This window comes from Hylaeus volcanicus, chromosome 7, assembly GCF_026283585.1.
Source record: "Hylaeus volcanicus isolate JK05 chromosome 7, UHH_iyHylVolc1.0_haploid, whole genome shotgun sequence".
In the NCBI taxonomy this organism is placed as follows: domain Eukaryota; kingdom Metazoa; phylum Arthropoda; class Insecta; order Hymenoptera; family Colletidae; genus Hylaeus; species Hylaeus volcanicus.
In genome coordinates, this window is record NC_071982.1 from 20,608,736 (window position 1) to 20,626,390 (window position 17,655).

General features: G+C 50.2%; 1 protein-coding gene across 2 annotated transcripts in view; it reads right to left on the reverse strand.

Moving 5' to 3' along the window:
• The window catches only part of LOC128880249 (5'-3' exoribonuclease 2 homolog), a 29,187-nt gene that overhangs the window by 6,766 nt on the left and 4,766 nt on the right, over window positions 1-17,655 (reverse strand). The gene's annotated exons all lie outside the window — the stretch shown is intronic.

Here is a 17,655-nt window from a genome sequence, read left to right on the forward strand (position 1 = left end):
GAAACGAAACGAAACGAAACGAAACGAAACGAAACGAAACGAAACGAGAGACGAGACACGTTTACCCCCAGCCGACTTTTACTTTCTTCCTCCCTCTAGACTCGCGCTCTGTTTCCCCGTTTCCGTCGTTCCCGGTGATTCGCTCGAGAGGAAAAGGCGAGCCCGCGGTCTCGAGGCCGACGTTGCCGTCGTCGACGACGCCACCGCCAGCAACGGGGGTTTAATTCGTCCCTTGCAATCGACGCTGACCATTGCTTTGTGACATTCATTTTTCAGAAATTATAACGCGTTACCCAACTATTCTGCGAGGGTTTCGTAACTTCTGGGATTACTATCCTGGTGGATCGATCATTCTTGAGTTGGTCGCCGACGACTCCGAGAGCAACGAGGGTTAATTCGTCCCTTGGAGTCGACGGTGATCGTCGTAACATTAATTTTTAAAACATTTTAACTACTTCGTCTTCGTTTACTTCATCTTTCTGCGAGAGTTTTTTTTTTTACTTTTGCGATTACTATACCAGTGTGTCGGAAGAACAATCCACGAGACTTTTTCCGCGCGGAACCGCCGTATCTTATTTCAATCCTGTTGTTACTCCAAGTATTTTAGAATAAAAGGTAAAAGTTGCGTTCGATTTGCGTCGAAACAATCAATTCCCGGCTCCCACCATCCTCACGTTTCCCTGTGGAGAATCCGATTCCTAGTACGGTAAGTCCCGTCCGATCGATCGTTGGCGAATTAACAATCGCCGCGGAATAAAAATCCACCGCGCGGCCACGCTTCCCAGCCGCGCGTTTCGTTCTCCAGGCTGGTATTTCCAGCTTCCACCGCGGTTGCGACGGGCGGAGAGTCGGAGGGCGGGTAGACGAGGCGGGGGTGGGACGGAACCGTCGACGGGGCGAACGAGGGAACGGGTTGACAGAGACGGAGAGGTCGAAAAGGCGGGCAACGAACAAGGACGGAGAGAAACACTTGACCCTGCCTGGCTGGTTGCCGCACAGCCGATGCTGTGCCAGCAAACCCCACCGTGCAACGTGCGTTAATAAACGCAAGGGAGGTGTGTTGGTCCCTCGTCTGTGTGCTCTCCTCCCGCACCCTCGACCCTTTCTCTTTCCAGCCCTCCGCGAACAGGCCTCGCACCCTCGTCGGTCCTCCCCGTCTCTTTCTATCTCGCGCGACGCACGCCCACCGCGACGCGAGTCCTCTCGCTCGTTCGACGCATGCGTACGGATGGCGGCGCGGTGACCACGCGTGTGTGGCGCCACGCAGCGGACGACGCGCACACGTACGACGAGCGCGGGGAATCCCAGAGCGAGCGAGAGAAGGGGTGGGTGGGCTCGGTCGCGCGCCGAGCAACGTGTTGACTCTCGCGATCGTGCAGCTCCTAATTTATTTACAATTTCGCGAAGGGGGAGCCGGATTGATTCGAGCTTTGCCCTCCCACCACCCCCGCCCGCCCCGAGATCCAATACCGGGTCGGAATGGCCTACGCCGGCTCGGCGCGCTCCTCTCTAATTCGCTGGGCGTTTAATTGCGCGCCTTGCGAGCCTAGACGGCGCTGTATCGTTCGATGGTAATTAACCTTTTTGCCACGGACGAATTTCCCGCGGGGGGGGTCTGTTTCTCTGCACGGCAGAGGTGAACGCGCGTTACGTCGTTCAGAAAAATGATACCTAAAAGGTGAACTCGATGTCACCTAGTCGCGATGAGGTAGACTACGGTAGACTAAGATTTCGAAGGCAGTAGACCCTTCGGCGCGAGATCTTCTACGATCAGGGAAAAGGTGGTGGCTCGGCTGAATACTGTGTCAAAGTCACGTACCCTAGGAAAAGAGAGATCGTTTACACAACGCCAAGTCTCAACAGGTCCTACTTGGGAGTCTGCTCGGAGTCTAGTCGGAGATGCTCTCGCTCCTCGAAATAACAATAAAGGGGTTCTTTAGCCGGCGAGGATTCGAACCTACTCGATTCTCGATCCTGTCCTCGGGACGAGGACGTAAGAGACAACGTCGCGCGCCTACCGTGGCCATGGAAAGCAAACGAAACGATCGTCGTGGGAATCGCTGGATTCCATATATCCGAAAATCCGTGAGCGAAGTCGAGAAGTCGCGACGACGTTTCGGGGAATAGGGGGTGGGAGATCCCGCGAGCGAGCATCGGCAAGAAATTAATCGAGGGGTCCGCGAGAGAGGGGAACATCGGGACCAGCCACGCGATAAAGAAGGAAAGAAGTATGCAGAAAGCACTCGTGTCAGAGGCGACCAATAAATTTATCGAGCGGGTGTTGGCATGGAGACTGCCGGACAGAGCTCGGTCGGATGGCCCAGAGGGCGATGAGAGGGCACTCGAGAATCCTCCAGGAGCCCGTCACGGGGAAATTGGAGGCAGCCACGGCGGCCAGGAGGAGAGGAACGGCGAGAGGGTGGAGACGCGTACCCTCGAAGAACGACGGAGACAGGGGGACGGCTGGAACGAAGAAGGAGAACCCGAAGAGGCACGAAGAGAAAAGGGGGTTGGAGAGGCCGAGATATCGATTTCTCGCGGTGATCCAATCAACGATGGTGCCTTATCTGACGCCTTCACCGGCGGCTTCATCGCACACCGATGTCACCTCGGATGTAGAGCGTCCGGAGGTTCTCGCGAGTCAACCTCTTTTCCTCGCGGCTCTGTTTATTAAATATCGACGTCGTCCTATCTTTTCCCGTCGACCTGGCGGAAATCCGCGAGGACGAGGGGGTCACAGTCGTCGAATGTTTCGGGGGAAGGGTACGATTTCTAGCTCGGTCAGATGCGTCTGGTTAGCGGCGGGGATCGATAGCGACGCCCCGATGCAAGCCAAGACGTCAGCCAATGTTTAACGAGGCTGTGTGCCAGCCTCGTCGAGACTTTCCGCGACGTCTGGCGATCTTTAATTCATTAACGGCATTAATTATTCATCGCGGATAACGACGGAATCGCTGATCGTCCCCACTCGTGCCGCGACGAGAAAGAAAGAGCGAGGCTTCGACTTTCGAACAACCGATCCTTTTTATTATTCCCAGCTTCCGTCTTGGATAAATCGTGTACCCGGGCGTGTGCCGATCGTACCAAGAGGAAAGAGTTTCGCGAGTTTTCGCCGCGGACGTTCCTCTGTGTACGGACTGGCTAATCCCTCTGACATTGTTCCAAAACAATACGACATCCGCCCCTAATTTCTACTGCCTTCGCCCTGGTCGTTTCTCTTCCACGACAGAGTCAATATTTTCGCTGTCTCCGGCAGAAGGAGACGGAATATCGACGGAAATTCGCTAACCAAAGAGGAGAGAGAGGCGAGGCGCGCCCTCGTGTTCACAGTCGCAGGGAAAAGAGAAGAAAAGCCGCGGATTTCTGCATAGCTTGCTGCCACGCGGCTCGCCTCGCTTGCTTGCTCAGCCGTTTCGGATTAAGCCCCGCCGAGCGTACACCGTTCGCTCTTTTCTCGTCGAGGGAACCCGAAAAAGTGGTAAAGAGTCGGTTTTCTTAACGGTAATTCTATTGGCGTACGTCTGGGTAAAGGGTTGGAGCTACGAGAGATTCAGAGAAATTAATGAATCCGGAGCCATCTTCTTGCGCTTGGAATTTCGAGGCGATTAATTCAAATAAATTTCTACGGATGCAGATTTAACCCAAACGTGGCATTGTCTAACCTAGATTTAACTCTTGCTTGTTCGATGCAACGAGTGATGGAAATCTTCCTACATCGACTCGAGGCTGGTTCTCGAAGACGAAAACAAGGTTGAACATCGAGAAACGAACGAGAAACGCGAGGGAAGGTAGCGAGCAGGACTCGTGTCGCTCTCCGGGCGGGAAGTTGTGTCGATCCAACACCGGATCCACGTTTGATTTGATGGAGCAAGAGGGAAAAAAAAGGGAGAGAGAGGCGGGGAACGAGAGCAGAAGAGCGAAAGAGAAGTGCGCTCGGCGTTGTAGGACTCTCCGGTGGAGAGCCCTCCCTCTCTCTCTCGCCCGCTTGAAGCCCTATCCACTACTCATTTATCAAATAAATCAACACCGCTACTTGTGCACCTGTGGAGAGATTCAGCCACGCGCCGTCCAAAAGCCCGTGGCGATCCCGCGAAACGATTTCAAGATACGTGAAAGAATGCTCCTCTGATAGTCGCTCGAAAACGGATAGAGCGTACATGTTGCGGAGAGTTTCGAAGTATCGTAACCGGTAATATTGTTTTTCGATCGGATTGCAATTCTTTCGGCTTGCACTTTTAGACGTAGCTAGAATTGTTATAAAGAAACGTAAGGACGATGTCGTTCCTGCTCGATTAGGAATCCGGTAAAGACTGGATAAATGCAAGAAAATCGGATATTCTGTGTTTACATTTGACTCGAGTCGAACGTAAAAAAGGACATAGAGTGAAAGAGAAAGAGATTTGAGATTTATCCCAGTGTTGGATCGCGAGAAACCGTGGAAACGCGTTGATTAATCGCGGAGCGACGGAAGTCCCGGTTTTCTGCGGGGTTCCTCTCGGTGGCATGCAGATCAACCGAAGGGAAAGTGGGAAAGGCGGACGAAGAAAAGGGGAGTAAGAGGCAGGGAGCGAGGGATCGCGAGGAGGTACGGGGGAGTCGGGGGAATAAGGAGGGAGTATAATCAAAGAGCTTCGAAAAATCAGGATGCACTTAGAAGCACGTACTCGGCCTATAGAGAGGCATTCAGTTATACTGGTGAGTTTGGAGTCAAAGCAAGGACCCTTGGCCTCAGCCGGCGCATTACCTCCGGTGCTCGCGTCGTCGTCCGCGTCTATGCCCGCGTTTACATCCACGCTACCTTTTCCTCTCCGTGCGGTAACCGCGCTCTCCAGTATTTACGATCACCCAGCCGGCCTTTCGCGTCGAGGAGGAGAGCATCGTCGCGATTAGGAACCGAGCGAAGTCGAGCGGACCGACGCGGATCGGTCTTACCCGAAACCACCATTATGGACTCTCGGTCGACCCTAGAAGCTACTTCCTTGTTTCTCTTGGAATTTGTTGGGTCTTGTCTTCTTCTTGGATTTTGGGTCTGTAGGTTGATCATGGATAGTGCGGATATTAGTTGGGAGAGATGGCGTACAGTGCCGGGGGTTGTAGTAGTTTGAGGTTAAGTGGATATCTAGGCAATCTCTATAGAGACTTTCGAATCGCATCGTCGTAGACTTAGGCATAGAACACCATGCATACAACACTATGGATAGGTTATAAATAAATATAATCTAATAAATATAAAGGGTACGAATGCTTATGGGACCTGACTGTATGCAAGAAAAATTAACCCTTTGCACTCGAAGCCTTTTTTCTTGCATCTGCCAGCAACTCGAGATTTCTAGCCGAAACAACTACGAACCGGTTCGATCATGTGAATTACGTTTCGGTTCACATCCTCGTTTTCGAAATACTCGTCCAACGGACTTGGTTCGTTATGCGCGATAGGTTCGTCGTCGGGGTACATTCCTTTTCTACGGAGCGTTGGAGAACGTCCTAACGAAGCGTTACTTGATGGACACGAGTACCTAGCTTCGAAAGGAACGTCTGCAGAGGAGGAACGAGAAAGTAAAGATAACATTGAAAGAGAAAGGCAAACGGGTTTCGTTGTCAGCTCGAAGACACGCGAGAAAGTAGTTAGAAATGTTGCTAATAATAGACAAAGATGTAGTCGAAAGATTCCAGTGGGACTCGAGGATCATTGTACACCTGGAGGCACGTTAATTGGTAAAATCACCCTTCGTTTTTACGGTCCTCGTCATCTTAAACCGATCTTCGATAAGATAACTGATCCAGAAGCGTGTAACGCGAACTAAAATCTGACTTAGGCCCTCGAAGATCGAGTAACGCCAGACGAAAAAGGAGAAAAACAATTCTCGCGCCCTTGGCGGCGGCGAAAAGTCGTCGAGGAGAGGCTCTCGCTCGAGGATCGTGATTAGGTGATATCGAATCCTATACACGATCACTCGAGGAACGAGTAGACCCAAGAGAGGGAGAAAGAGAGAGGGGGGGAGGGAGGGAGGGAGGGAGGGAGAGCATGCGATGGGGGCTGAAGAGTCGCAGCGACGACACGGTGGGTCCTGAAAAGCGAGAAGAGGCGCTGAAAAGGTGGCTACTCGGCTTTGTAACGGAGTTAAGAAGACGAAGAAGAACCGCGGAGAGGGGTCGCGGACGCATAACCGCAGAAAACGTCGGAGAGAAACGTGGAAGGCCCGACGAACCCGAGGAAGAAGCGAGGAGGGGCGCAGCGGAGAAAAGAGTACGCGAAGAAGAGGAAGAGGAAGAGGATGGTCCTTGTGCACCGAGGACCCCAGGATACCGGCAAGGAGTATCCTAGAACTGTCGAGGATCCTTCACTCCCATCGTCCTCTTCCTCGTGCCTCCACACCCTGCCCCTCGTGTCTCTGCTCTTCGTCTGCGCGTCTTCCTTCCGCCGGTCCTCCTTCCTCGTTGTAAATATGCCTCTCTCCCTGTCCCATCGGGATCTACTCTTCCAAAGGGAACCGTCGTCTCCTTCAAATGCTACACCGAGAGGGGTATCACCCCCACCATGTCGCTCCTTCATCTCGCGGTTCTTCCCCCAATTCCCTTTTTTTTCTCTCCGTCTCGCTAGCCGCGAGCGTCTACGCTCCTCTCGCGCCCCGGGCGGTCTCCGCCGCGTTCTGTGTGCCGCGAGACTTTCGTACGGATTGCGAAATCAAGGGCTCTTCGAGGGCCCTGGAATAGGTGGAGGGAGAGAGCGCGACCATGGCGAGAGTGAGAAGGACGACAGAGTGAGAAGAACGACAGAGTGAGAAGGACGACAGAGCGAGAAGGACGTCGGTGGCCTAGAGCGACTTCTACGAGGCCCTTCGAGGCTTTGCGTCGATGTCGGAGATATAAACTATGATTTTGTCGTTAAATGTATCGAGAAGAGTAAAGAACACTCGGAGGAAGCATCGATAAATCTTGCTTTTACAGACCGACCATGGTAACACTTTAACGACTGGTAGGATATATTAATAGACTTCTCGACAGGACAATCAAAACTTTGTTATTACGATGTGTTATATAAATATCGATCGAAACCGATTCTAATAGATATAAAATGAAGACTGAATAGTGTTAGTATTAACGTTGCGATGATGAAAAGTATTATTCGCTACTGGTTGGTAAAGTGTTAAAAGTCGGTCCTATAAATACCCGAAAAATCTCGGTTCCCGTCGACCCACGAACCTAGCCTCCGATGAGTTGGAGCTATCGCCCAATTTGCGCGGAGCGGCATTCGTAATCACGGGGGTCGTGTTTCATGGGGTGGGCACCATTCAGAAACGGAACGCGGGGTCAAGTGGCCCCCCTGTCCTCCCTTTCTCTCTTTTCATTCCCGATCGGAAGTGTGAAACGTCTCTCGGCCGCGCCCTTAAGTGGCGGGATCCGTGACACGTTTTGATTCCTGCGGAACGGTATCGGGTTTCGGATCTTCTGGGGTACCCGTGTTCCTTGCTCGGCCCGATCCTCGTTCCGTGCGTGTCGACTTGTTGACCCATCTTCCCGCACCAGAACCAAACGGATCCGATTTCAACGGTTTCGAGCACTCCGCGACCGATCGCTGCTCCTGGAGGTCCGGCGGAATCCTCTTGAACGGGAACCTGGGAATTTTGGCGGGGGAACGCGCTCGAATTTCGCGGTCAACCGGAAATTTGGACATCGTGGACTGCGAATGCGATAGCTGGTCAATTAACTTCACGGACGTGTGAGCTTATCTATCGGGTCGTCTAGAAAGTCCATGTCGATTTATCGGTATGGTTGAAACCAAATAACGCGTATACATCCCTTAAAAGGCGGAAAGGTGTGGAATAAAATGGTACCCAATGTGCCTATCGAAGAAGTTCGACTAAATTAAATAATGTGCTGTGAAGGAACTGATAAACTCATTTTTTTGTCAAATTTTGACTCGGACCACTTTGATAATTACGGGCTCGTACGCATGTATCGGCATATATTTATACAAATATACACTTGGAAACATCGAACGTGCCATTTAAGTTGAACGAACTTCTTATATAAAAGAAGAAGATTTTCATAATGTTGTCGTAACCAGGAATAGAATTTCGAAGAATTTCGTCAGATCGAAATCGAAGCCTGTGGAAAGCGTATATCTGTGGCAGACGCGTCGTACGATCGAACGGAGCAAACTAAACTCGTTAAGGCAAGAACCGTCGAGATCGCTTTGATTATCAATCCTACGCTTGACCAGCTCGCAGGTCGGTTGATTCACGGGCTAGCGTGAAACTCTATTAAAGCGGACTGTGGCTGCGTTGGTGCCGTTTCGATTTGTCCCTGCGAAGGGTCCGTGCGATTTCTAGTGGCTAATAGAAAGCCTGCCCTCTTCTGCCCTACGGCTTGCCGCGGACTCGAAGGGAGTCCAGGGGTTCGTTCGTTTGGACTTTTACTTAAAGCCAAACCAACCCCTCGCGGGATCGATATTATCGGCCCATCGACTACCCCTTTTCTAATTGGAATCTCGCTGTCTGGCTAGTTACCGTCTAATGCTAATCCCAGTCGTTGAATATCCTTCGCTATTTAACGCCTCCCGTCAGTTCGATGGAGCTGTGGGATTTTTATTGACCCTTTCAGATCTGGCGAAAGGCAAGTTTTCCTAGAAAACTACAGTATTTGGATTTCTTTCCATGCTTTCTACTTTCTACCTTTTCTCTGTCTACTTTTTGAGGAATCCCCTCAACGTTGACTTCCGGGTCCAGGAGTCGAGGCCTGCCCGTGTCTCCTCGAATTAGAATCTCCGCGAGCTAAATCGAAACGAAGGTCCTCGATCGCTCGAAAAAGGAACGTCTCCCTTCCTTCTCTGGGTTCGGTGGAGTCTTTAGGGATCACCTGAATGCCTGTCTCTCCGGGGCTCGTTCACGTAATGCCGCACGAGAGTAAATGGTGCGCATATCCTAGACACGGAGAGAAAAGGTATTCTGTTTTGTCGGGGGATCATCGATACACCTGTGCACCGCAACCTCTAATTTTCCTCTCTTTAGTTCCACCCTCGATCCCTAAATGTTTACTCGAACGCAGGGAGCTACGGAACGTTGAACCTCTATTCTCGTTTTACTCTACTTGCGCCTGGTTAACTCCGCGACCGCCCAAAATATGAGAGCACCGACTCGGTTGCGAATAAAATACAAGCTTTACAAAGACTTTGGGATTCTCCAAAGACAGAAATCCTCCTGTCGCTCTTCCCATCTCCAAGTAACGATCGATTGAGATTTGAGAGAAGAAATTAAACCTAGAGAAAACCTAGTGGTGACTGAGAGTCACCTCTCGAGCGCGAAGGGTTCGCTCTAAACTCTTCCTATCTCTAACTGAACTTCCTAACGAATCAAACAATTGCACGGATCGATACCGAAGAGATCGTATCGGAAAGAAGAGCTCGAGGAAGATCGAGAGACGGGCCAATGGGGCTCGACGGTAGAGACACGGTTCCTTTGGCCACGGCGAGGGCCGGCAGGGGGTTGAACGTGTCGTTGAAGTGGCGTGGCTCGGGGTAAGAAAACTCGCGTCGTCGTGGGATTCTATCCGGTCGCCCTGCAGCGCTCACGCTCCTTTTCCTTTCTTCGCTTTCGTTCCAATTAACCTTGAAGCCACGAAGCGGCTAGGAGGCTCGCCGCAGGATGCGAGGGAGAGCCCCGCGAGCATAAAGGGGGCAGTCGAATGAGATTAATTCAGAAACGACGACGAGCCCTCTTGCCTCCCTGCGTACGCACGATTATACCATGGATGTACACCGAGGGATGCCTTCTCGAATATATCTGCGCCGCGACACTTCTACCGCGCGATTCTTTCGCTTCATTTTCACAACGTTTCTTCCTTGTATTACGCGAGATAGACTTGCTAGAATGAACGTTAGACTTGTCTAGAACGCTGTGCGAGATCATTGTACGCTGCACTAGGTATAATTTTGATTATTTCAGAAATGAAATTTTCATTACGTTCAGAATAAATCGTATACATTCTTAAGATGCGAATAAATACGGATCTAATAACCCATAGAGGGAAATCCTCGCGAATTCAACGAAAAAAAAATCAGAATCCCTACACTGGACTACTCCAACGTGTGTGGAAGTTAACGAGAACTCGAACGATAACTAACTGAGAATAATAAATACTTCAGCAACCTGTAATTCGTCTCGTCTATGATCCGCGAAATTGCCCGTACCGTTTCTAGAGTTTCCGAACCCCCTCGAATATTCGCGTAACACGTTTCCACGGATGCTGAAAGTCTCCTTTCACCGCACGTTCCCTTAACCGACATTGCATTTTTCGCGCGCGACGCGAACATCTTTTCGCAAATTCCTCTTATTATCGTCCCAGCGCCCGTGGAGTCCGCGGCCGCATAAATTTTTCACGGCATTTAAGCCCTCCCTCCCCCGTTATCTCTATTTATCGTCGTTCACCGATCCAGAGAAACGCTTTCCCTTTACAATCCCTTCCTGCCTCCCCTCCTCCCGTCGTGTAATTTACATTTTCATTTCTGGGTCGCGCGATTAACCGAGAAAAACGAACGGCGTTTGTAACGTCGACGAGAGATCTCCGAGGATCCAACGAATGAAAATGTTTTCCCGTCGCCTGCCATCCCTCCCGCCCCTCCCGTCACCTTGTTCACCGATATTTTTCCCCGCGGTACAATTTCCTCTTTTCATTTTCTTTTTTCTCCTTTCTTTGCGCTCTCCGCGGCACGATTCCTTCGCGCTCGACTGCCTCGAGAACCCGCTCCCGTTATCCCAGCGTTCTAATGTGGTAGGAAACCGCGGAACCACGGACTCCTAGCGTCGGTAGCCCCCGAAAAAAATAAATAAAAAAAAAAAGAAAGAAAGAAAGAAAAAAAAGAAAAACGCGAAGAAAAGGTGAGTCCCTGCGGTTTTCCGCCTCATTTCCCAACGCCAAGCGAAGGAAAGGAGGGAGAGCCTCTCGCCCTCGACTTGGCCCCCTCGCCTTCTCCTCTCTCGATCCTCTCCATTGTGCCCTCCCATAGTCAACGGGCGAGGATCATCCGTCGAATCGGATTTCGACAGGCGCCTACGTTTTTCAGACGTCCTGCCGCGCCTCGAGTGCTTTCCCCGAACGTCAGAGGTCGAACTCCTTTTCTACGCGCGTTCTCTAATTTTTTACTAGGGGACGTTGCCACTCTAACGTAACGAGCTAGGAGATAAATATTTCTGTTCGGTATTTCCGCCGCGTCGCCCACCACGGAGCTTTTCGTCATTGAAGAGCTTCGACGAATAATTCGAAGGACTAAGTGTCGACGAAAACCGATCTGGATAGAATTCGTAAACTTTGACGTGAATCAACCCTTCGTACTCGAGGCATTTTTTTTTTTGTAGTATCCACCAGCAACTCGAGATGTTTCTTAATATTCTATTGCTACGAGTTCTAAGCTGTCGAGATTTGAGAATCAGGTTACCTTTACCTCACCGACGATCATTTCATCGACACTTCGAGTTCCAACGAAACGAAACCTAAAGAAAGTGGACACCTAATGGTGACTGAGAGTCGCCTCTCGAGTGCAAAGGGTTAACAAATAAATAACGCGACGAATGTTAGATTCCGTAGGTTCTAATTGTCGCGAGACGAAATGTTGGTCCTGCGGACGTTTCCATGGGAATCGGTGCGTGGAAGAGGTGTTAAATTCCAACGGATGCTCGATACGAACGTGTAACAAGGTTACGAACGAAGGGACGCGTTCGGAAGAAGTGGTTGAAAATTTCAAAGAAAGCAAACCGACTCGACTAATTGCCGTCGTCAAACGACGATCAACTCGACCTGCACGACCGATACAAAGAACTCCCGTGGACCACGGTGTTCCGTGGTCGGAGCGTGTTCACTCGAGCCAAGAACCGGACGAGGAAGGAGAGAAATGGTAAAGAGGAATATCCACGAGCGGTAGATTTAATCGCGCTATTTTTTCGCGAAAGTCACGAAGTCCCTTCGGGGAGGGGGGAGTGAAAGTCGTGAATTTCCGAGGTGTCAGCGAGGCACGGCTGCTCCTCTGCGCCCACCGGTAAGAAATCGTGAAACGGGTTGAGGATGCGTGGAGTGGCACCAGGGTGAGAGGGCGACTCGACGTCGAGAGGGATCCGCCCTCCTCGTGAAGGGTCCAGCCGGGTAGACAGTCTCACTAATTACGCCGCGCCTCATTAGCGTGGAAGCCTGGCAGTCGCTTAAGGACACGTACGACGACTCTTCTTCGGCTTCGTCAAAGATACGAATTTTCTTTTTCTCTCTTTTCTCTTCTTTCTCCGGTTTTTCTTTTTTCTTTCCTTGCTCCGCTTCCGTCGTCCCTCTCGCTCCTCGAGAACACAGACGGCGAAAGGTGGTGCGCGGGCAGGGAGGGGGGGAGGAGGAGGAGGAAGAGGAGGAGGAGGAGGAGGAGGAGAGGAGGGAAGAAGGGCGGTCCTTTGCCGCGCGCGACTACTCCACGCTGCTCGTTCACGGAATAGGGAAAAAAAAAAAAAAATATTAGCAATGAGGAGGAATACTCTTCTTGCACTCGCGACCAACGCTTCGAGGAGGACGTGTTTATTCGAGTTCGGGGGGGAGGAGGACGAGTCTCGTCTCTTGAGAGACGAACGAAGAAGAATGGGTCGTATGTGACTTATGATAAAAATGATAAACGCAGAGGGAGGTCTAGTTGGATATTATTTCTATGCTATCGTCTTCCTAGAAGCTATGACGTATACGAAGAATAGAGGGTAGAAGATGGGTCATGCGTGACCCTTGATCAAATTGATAAACGCAGAAAGAGGTCTAGTTGGTTATTATTTCTATGCTATCATTCGCCTAGAAGCTATGACGTAAAAAAGAAACCGTGTTTGATCGCCCTATGGCACTCTTGCCCGTACAATTTTCAAGAGAATCGAGTAAAATCGAGATAAAATAAACAATAAAGGGTCCTGTAATTCGATCTGCCAAACAATAAGTGTTCCCGATTAAGAGCCAATCGACGAGGTCGGTGGAGGGCACGCAATGCCCCGCGGGCATCGTTAAATGGGTTTCAACGAACGCAGAGTGTAGGTCGCCGATGCGGTTTCATGGGGGGGTGGGTTTTCGAAGGCGGGAAGGCCGATTTAGAGCACAATGCGGCTCAATGCCGAGGAAATTAGCCACGGCGCTGTCGGTGACGCCCGTCAACCCCACACCACCGGAAAACAGATCGTATCTATCGCGTTCGCAGAGCCACGAGGGAACGAATATCGTTCCAACTCGCGATCCGTCGATCTGTATCGTTTCTAATCGACGATTTTTAGTAGCTAGCACCGAACGATTCTCGAATTAATTAACAAAAGACGTGTACGGTACCTTGGAAAGATGGAAACGAAGCTCGCTTGGAGAAGCACGTCTGCGAAAGGACACCACAGGGACACTCGCGAGTAACGTATTATCACGTGTTTACGGTGCGATGTTTAAGTCGAGACTGACACCGTGCGGCATCGTCGGTTCGATCCCGATACAAGTATTCTTAACGTAAACACGTGGATTATGTAGAGGGAAGTGGTGTTATTACACGACGAAGTTGATGCTTCTTCGCTTCTAATCTGTTTACCGAAATAAATTCAAAGTCTTAACCGAATTTCCATATCGAACCCATGAATATCTCGTTCCCTTACCAATACCGCGATTACATTTTTAATCTATCCTGTCCTAAACATCAAGTTTCCCGATTCTCTCAAAGACATCGAGAACCTCTTCCCCGGTCTCGTATTATTTTTACACAGGCCAACCCGCTAAAGCGATCGCGCACGGAAGAACCGAGAAACAAGGAAATAAAACGACCACAATGGCCGCGAACGAAGATAATGAAATATTTTTTTCCCGTTCTTACCGGCACAGGGGCACGTCATACTCGCACACGACGAAGCTTTGAAGTTCCAGGCCAAAGAGATCCACCGCGTGCATCGAGTGTCTGAAGAGATCGCGAGGACAAGTTCACCTATGCTCTCGAAGATGAATGGATCCTATAGATTAATGGGGAGCCTGTATCGCAGGTAGACATACGCGGAATGAATAGGCGAGGGTGAACGAGCATTTAGAGAAGAAGCCTCTGTCCTCCCCACTGTCTCTCTCTCTCTCCTCGATCCCCCACCCCCGGCCCCTCGGTAGCTTTTGTTCGGCTCGTCTTCGAGATCGAAGGTTTTTCCATGGAAAACACGTGTCCTCGTTACCCTTCCCACCGTAATTATCGACGGTAGCCGTTGTCGCTCAGCCGTTCTCTACTGGTCAAGTCCAAGTGGACGAAAAACTTACATCATAATTAATATATCATTTTTAGTCGCGCGTATACTTCGTTCGACTCTGATATTTAAAATTTCCCTCTGTCTGATAGAATCTAGTAGGATCTAGGAATATTCAGAGCATTTCTCTCCCGTCCAAAGGGTTTCCATCTCGCGCACAGATGTAAAGTTACCTATCGGAAACCTTTCGGAACGAGTGGGATCGTATGGAGCGTTCGATATTCTAATGCGATTCAAAAGTACGCAGGCGAACAAAGTAGACAAATATCGAATAGAGAGTTTGAGCGCAGTCCACGCGAAAAGACGAACGGTGCAACGTAACATTCCGCGAGGGTATCCTCGCCATCTTTCTCGCGAAGGGTCCGAAAGGGGCCAGGGATGAAAGGAGCCTCGGTCCAGACCGTCAGACCACGTAAGCCTCCACGAGCTCCTCGAGAAATGACTAATGGATGAATAATGACGCGTAATGGATGCGCGGCGGACATTACAGGTAATATCTCGTGAAAGCTGCTGCCGTTTACCGGAGCGAGAGGACGGAGAAAGAGGATCCCACCGTAAATAGATGTACACCTCGGTGACGATGGATGGGACGCGGCCGAGAGGTAATTTCTACCAGCGAATCGAGACTGAAGAAGCCGTTGGAAGCTTTCAACGCCGACTAACCGTTTCACGTACTCCCATTGAGAGGCGCAATAGGGACGACTTGGTCTTCGCGTCGATGATTAATTTCAGGGGAACAGGCGGAATTAGACGATTTAAAGAAACCATCGATTAACACGGTCGCTGAAACTCTTAGAAATAACTGATAATCGTAGAACCTCGTTCAACCCGAGAGGTTGAAACTTTGTCTCGAAACGATTGAAAATTGGACGATCTTAAATTCGTCGTAGTACATGATTTTTTTAACTCCGCCAAATTCACGGACTGAACAAATTATCGACTTTTATTTATACGATTCGGTAGATTTTTATGCCTTGATCGCAAAAATGGACGCCATATTGGCTTTTTCCGGTCACCCATTTCTGGGCGACGTGACGGAACGTGTTAATGGAAGTTTCATAGGAGCGTGTTCAATTTTCTATAGATCGAGGAAATATACGCTGATCGGTGCTAAGTATTTCTGAGGAGGATTGCTCCTTGCAGATTAATCCTTTCTCTGCCTACCGACTAAACGACGCCGTCCCACGTTCAAGTCTACCGGTCTCTTGCATTCTGCATACAGTCAGTCTCACAAGTAGACTGCGGATTTTTACGCATTTGTAGGGAATTTGAATGCGCAAGAAGCTACAAAATGCACACAGTATGCAAGAATATAAAAAAGATTAAAAGTAAAGTTCATACGATAATATTTACAGAGTAAAATAAATTCCTATTCAGGTTCGATATTCGTAGACACTTTCGCGTTGATTTTATTTTGCACAAAGATCCGCAGTCTAGTAATAAGTATTCAAACAGGAACCAATTCAAAATAAAACTTCATATATTTTAGGGGAAGAAATAATTAACCAACATTCCTACATATTTCAAGACTAAATTCTCCGTATATTTATATACTTCATTATATATTTATATACTTCATATATTTTAGGGGAAGAAATAATTAACCAACATTCCTACGTATTTCAAGACTAAATTCTCCGTAAATGAAATGTTTATTACTTTCAATGTCAACCTCTTAATTCTTTTCTTATTCGTTTCTACTTTAAATTGGTTGCTCCACGAATACTTCTTGCACTGACTGTATCTATCCATCCCACGTTTAACTCGTTTAAATCTACCAGCGTCTTACATTCTACGTACATCTTCCTTCTATCTATCCATCCCACGTCTAAGTCTACCGGTCACCTACATTCTGCATACATTTACTTTCCACGACTCCGACCCCCCGTTCACCGCCGGGCCCCTCGGTTCCCGGCGTTCGCGGAACGAAAATTGTGGTCCGATTCGGCGTTAACTCGCGACACTATATCGAGAGGATTGCCGAGGAGAAGTCGCGGTGTCGGTAGCCGTTCGACGGTGTTCGTCTTGCGCCCGGTTTCTGGACGATTCGAGGCACCGTCGGTGCGCTGCGCCACGAGTGTTTGCAGTCCACTCGAAACCAGTCCCGAACGAGCCAACGCGGGGGCGGGACAGGGACGGGAAGAGGGACAGACGGACAAAGCAGCGGAGAGACGAACGGAGGGACACGCTCCGGCAACGACGAGGCGGGAGGCCAGGGAACGAAGCTTAATTTGTCTAACGAGGGGCCTCTGCACCTGTCATCTGGACGAAGATACGGACGAACGGACGTGGCCCGACCCCGACGTCCCCCCACGTTTCTCCTTCTCCAACGTGGACGGCCTCTCGTCGTTTCATCCCTTCGGAGGCGCGTTTGCTTGCCTACTCGCAGGCTCGCTTTGCTTTGCTCGTGTTATCGAGCAGAGGCGAGGGCAACGTTTGACCCGTTGGCGTTAGAGGGATCCCTGGTACATTCGGTTGACGTACCGGGAGGATGTCAAGCGTCCTGTGTTCTTGCTTTTAATTGGTATCGATCAACCACGGGGACCTACGGGTTCAGGGCGGAGAATGGACCATCCCGTGTTCTCGTTTGACTCCTTATTATTCGGTACAGGGTACGATGCTACACACTTTTCTACACGAATCCGGCGTTTATAAAACGTCTCTCTCTCTCTAACTCTATTCCGTATCCTTGCCCCGTCTAGAATTTGTCTCGCGAACACTTGTTGACCAGCGGAGACTCTAACGAAAGGGCGATCGTCTTCCCCGTGTGTTTGGCGTTTCCCGACCCCTCGGTAAATCAATCACTCCCCCCGCGTAACACACGTTTTGTTTTTACGATCCGGAGTGTCCAAAATCGTCTGCGTTTCTTTACGCTTGTCCATCCGCGCACGCCTGGTCACGCCTCCGAGGGGGGCAGTTACAGTGTCAAGTCCGCGCGATCGTAAATCATCTTCCCGAAATCGTGTCTCGAGGGGAGATAAGAACGGTTAAACTTCGCTGACCTCGACCGTCCCGACCGCGCTACGCTCGTTCCTGCATCGTCTACGACGAATCGACATTTTTCGACATTCGTCGACATTCCAACGAAGACGATGAAAATTGGCCGAGGCGTTGTTGGAAGCGCGAGCTTTTGATACGTCTACGAAACATCGTTCCCATAGCCGACAACGATAACGAACGAGGCGATGGTCGCGCTCGCCTTTGTGATTCATCAGCCAGACACGAAGATCGGGGGGTGTGGGGGGAGGAGGACAACAGACGATACGTGAAAGACCGAGGGTGGGGGTGGAACATCCACTAATTGGATAATTACGGAGTGCACCGCGTTTGTTTTATAATTGGGCGAAACCCGTGGAACCGTTGGTACCTCGACGTGCCAAACAACGAAACGGCC